The sequence below is a fragment of the Camelina sativa genome, chromosome 9 (assembly GCF_030686135.1).
Source record: "Camelina sativa cultivar CO46 ecotype springtype chromosome 9, ASM3068613v1".
NCBI classification, from domain to species: Eukaryota; Viridiplantae; Streptophyta; class Magnoliopsida; order Brassicales; family Brassicaceae; genus Camelina; species Camelina sativa.
The window spans coordinates 7,835,291-7,839,920 of NC_141888.1; the positions used below are offsets into that span (position 1 = coordinate 7,835,291).

Sequence of the window (4,630 nt, forward strand, 5' to 3'; positions counted from 1 at the left end):
GCATATGTATGCAACTTGACAGTGGCTAGGAACTCACAACTCTCTTCTTTGTAGCCCTCCATGCAAAGCCCCATAAACTTGGTGAGATTGCTCTTCTCAAAGAGATATTCCACATCCTCATCAATGGCAAGCTTCTACATGGTCTCCTTGTGTGGATACCTAGTTCCCAAGAACTCCATCCTCATGAAAGCATCATAAAGCTGCCTCTTTGACAGTCCACAAGACTCAGCTTCTCTATCATCCATCAATTCTTCTTCTTCACTTTCTTCCTCACTTTCACTTTCACTCTCTTCTTGCTCAACTTCAACAGCTGGCCTCTTCCCTTTGGCCTTGTGTCTTCTCATAAACTCATTGAGAGTAGGCTCCCTTTCCTCCTCACTCTCAGTCCTCTCAGGATCTTCCTCAACTCGCTCTCTCCTTGGACACGGCACCTGGCTCGACCGGCTGCTCGAACCGCCACTCGGTCGAGTGGTCGATCGAGTGGTCCATCGAGTGACTCTCCCAGCTTCACCTCTTGATTCAAGGTCAGCATCAGGACGTTCCATGGAGCTTGCAGCGGTTTGGTGAGACTTCTTGGTTATCTTGGAAGACATTTTCAAAAGAAACTGAAGGGAATAGACTGAAAGCTCAAAGTTAATAGGTTAGTGACCCAAGAACTTGAAAGAACAAAGCTTGAGCAAGAGATAAACTTTGAAAGAGATTTTAAAGCTTGAATTTAAATGTTTTGAGCAAATGAAAGAATGTGAGAAGTATAGGATCGTGCAAGGACTATATAAAGAAGCTAAGGGGACAAGGAGACAAGGGTGGAGCGTCCATACCATTCAAATTTGAATTGGGAATCTTTGACTTGCTTTTGGCTGCCACTCGACCAACACGTGGTCGAGCTCCTTGACCAATTTTGAAATTTCAAAATTTTTCTCCTTGTTCTTCCCTCCACTCGATCATTCTAGAAGAATGGGAATCAAATGGGCCTCAATTAGTATCCAGCTCGGCCGAGTACCTCTCGTGGCCTGGTCGAGTGGGCTTGCGAGTCTCCTTCTCCAAGTCCACATTTCTCCTTAACAACCTACATTCTCACTAAAAGGCCTGTCCAACAAAAACATAAAAGAAAACACATCAAAACTACTAAGAAATTAAAGCATATTTACAAAGGATACATTAGGGACTTCCTCCCTAGTGAGCTTGTTTAAAGTCACTAAGCTTGACTTTGGTTTCCTTCTTAGACTTGATCTAGATACCAAGGAGGTGATGAAATCCTCCCTGGAACCTCTTGGTCACTGTGAAGTTGATCCTTGATCACCTCACCCTTAGCACACAAACCATACTTCTTCTTGATTTTGAGCATTGGTTTTGCTTTCCTCAAAGACCTCTTGTTCAGCTTAACTTGGAGATCCTCAACCATACTAGACAGCTCTTGAACTGACCTCTTAAGCTTTTCCACAGAATCCTCTTGAAGTGGGAGCTCATCCTTTGGGGTTACCTTATCACTTAAGCCTCCTTGACCATCTTTGTCCTTGATAGTAAAAGGCTGGTCATCAATGGTAGGAAGGTTGGTTGGATTGTAGATGTTAAACTTCATAACTACATCTTCAGCAATGTTCAAGGTCACAAGACCTTCCTTGACATCAATAACTGCTCCAACAGTGGCTAAGAATGGCCTCCCTAGTAAGATTGGATCTTCAGGCTCCTTGTCCATCATCTCTATGACCACAAAATCAGTGTGAACCCTTGCCTTCCCTATCTTCAGGCTCCAACCTTCCAACTACCTCTCTATTTGTCCCATCAGCTAGGCACACATGGAGGTTAGTGGATTTGAAATCAGTTCTCCCAAGCTTTTGAGCTATGGAGTATGGCATCACACTTGTTGAAGCTCCCAAATCACAAAGGCATTGATTGTAGTGGAGGTAACTGATTGTGCAAGGCAGATAGAATGGCCCTGGATCCTTAAGCTTAAGTGGGATGATCACTCCTCCAAGGTTCTCAAGATCCTTCTCATCTTGAGCTTGAGCCTTCTTCTTTGACAAATCAAGCAAAAAATCTCTATAGAGAGGATATGGTTCATACTGTTCCAAGGCAGGTCCTCTTTCCTCTTCTTGGTAAGCTATGATGATCTCTTGAATGGCTGACACTTGTTCCTTTTTCTCAACCAAAGCTTCTTCTTTCAAAACCCTTTCTTCATCTTGTTGCTTAGCCAACATCTCCTTTTTCTCAATTATTTCCCTTAACTCCTTGATCTTCTGTGCTTTGAAACGTCCAGGGAATGGTAGAGGTGGCTTGTAGGCAGGAGGAATGTACTTAGCAGGCTTGACAGCTTCGGAGTCTCCAGCTCGATCGGCCACTCGAGCATGCACACGGTCGAGTGACTGCTCGAGTTCCTGGTCGAGTTCGCTTGCGAGCTCCTGTTGCTTTGCACAAACGTCACTTGGGGCTTCAGTAACTAATGAATTCCCCCAAACTTGGACTTCACTGTCCTTAGTGACTTCTTCCTCTTGAATTTGAATTGCTTTGGCTGTGAACTCCCCTGGATTTTGAACAGCTTTTCCAGGGAGTTGGTTGGGTTTTGGAGCTGAAGTAGAGGCTATGTTACTTTCCATATACTTCACTCTTGAATTAAGACCCTCAAACTTCATATTCAGATCATTGTACTGTGATGTTAACCTTTGGTTCAACTCAGCAAACTGCTTGGCTTCCTCAATCTTTCCTTGTGTTTGCCCAATCAACAATTGTTGCATCATTGCTTTTAAGTCTTGTTATTGGCCTTGGTTAGTCTGAAACCCTGGTGAGGGACACAACTGAGGCTGGAACACTTGGTGTTGTTGTTTGGGGATGTAGTTTTGTTGTTGTTGAGGCTGTTGAGGTGGATAGACTTGGTCTTGAGGATTGGCCACATTGGTACTCCTATAAGAGAGATTGTTGTTCTTGAAACCCCCTTGGTTGTAGCCTTTGAATCCTCCCTGGTTTTGTATGTAGCACAACTCAGCAAACTCAGTCTCCCCCTCTTGAACTGGAACCTCTTCTTCACCAATGAAGTGAATAGACTTTTGTTGGCTAAGAATGATCTTGTCAAGCTTCTCATCGACCATCTTCAAGTCCTTCTTGTACTTGTCCTCTTGATCAGTTGAGGAACTCCTTATGGTTCTGTCATAGTCTTCATTATAGTTGCCATCTGACTGAGCAAGATTCTCTACTAATTCCCAGCCTTCTTCCACATTCTTGTTGAGGAAGTTGCCATTAGAAGCTGTGTCAAGAAGCATCCTTATCTTGGGAAGCACTCTTCTATACAATATACTCAAGAGTGACTCATTGCTGAAGCCATGATGAGGACATTGAGTCTGAAATCCTTTGAACCTCTCCCATGCTTCACAAAAGCTTTTATTGTTTCTTTGAGCAAACCCACAAATCTCATTCCTCAACCTAGCAGTCCTTGCATTGGAGAAGAATTTGGCTAAGAAAGCCTTCTTGCAAGCATCCCATGTGGTTATTGCTCCAGTAGGAAGAGTCTTCTCCCAAAGGTGTGCCTTATCTCCAAGTGAGAATGGGAAGAGCCTCAACTTGAATCCATCTTCACTCACTCCATTGATCTTTGTAAGACCACAGATTCTGTCAAACTCATCAAGGTGATCTAGTGGATCCTCCATTGGCAACCCATGGAACTTGTTAGCTTGAATCATGGAGATCAAGCCACTCTTGATCTCAAAGTTGTTGTTTGGCACTGTTGGAGGCACAATACCAGCCTTTGGTTGTGGGTGTTGGGTGCATCTCCAGCTCCAATGTGCCTAGGTCTCTGCTCATGGTTAGCTTGTTGCTCCATGATCACTGAATCCTCTTGCTGAACTTGAACTACCCTTCTTCTCTGATTTCCCAAACCCTTTTGCTTCCTATGCATGTTGTCAATAGGCCTTTGAAGATTATCTTTCCCTTTAGACCTTGTTTGCATCAACAAACGCGAGTACAGATTTGAACAGGTTCACAATTGAGCTCAGGCTCGTCTGGGGGGTCAAGTCAAGTGGGAAATGTTGTCCAAATGTACACGGCTTCTGGCTCGATCAAGTGCTCGATCATTGCTCGGTCGAGTGGTGGTCGAGTGACTGGTCGAGTGGTACCTGAAATGGAACTTCAACCTAGCAACAGAAGATTCAAGTGTATAAACGAATTTAATCTTAGACTAATATGGATCCTAAATGTCACAAAAACACACTCAAATGGGCAATGGCGCCAAATTGAAACAAGATTCTTATATGGTGGTGAATGATGATGAATGTATGCAATGGTGAGAAATGAATGGAATGATGGATGGGTGTTTCAATTCCCCTTATGCTGTTGCAGTATAAGAGGTATCAATCCTAAATGAGTGTTTGTGAACAATTAAGATATGCATATGAATCTAATTTAAGAGAAATGTAAAGATTGCTTGTCACTAACAATCCTAAGATGTAAATGTAAAGATGCAGAAAGTAAACTACAAGAACTAATAACTAAATGCAAATGAAACTGAATGATTGTAACAGTAATGAAGCAAGAACAGAAATAGAAACTACTACTAATGAACTAATGCAAGACAATCAATGAACTGAAAACTAAATGTATGCAACTGGAATGAAACAGGAATGAAACAGGACAATCACAAATC

The 4,630-nt window shown here is 42.9% G+C and overlaps 1 non-coding gene across 1 annotated transcript; it reads left to right on the forward strand.

Annotated features, from left to right (window-relative positions):
* Positions 1–3,309: 3,309 nt before the first annotated feature.
* On the forward strand, positions 3,310–3,416 carry LOC147937888 (small nucleolar RNA R71). Its single transcript, XR_015567553.1, has one exon. It is a non-coding gene; the product is annotated as a small nucleolar RNA R71 (small nucleolar RNA).
* Positions 3,417–4,630: the final 1,214 nt, after the last annotated feature.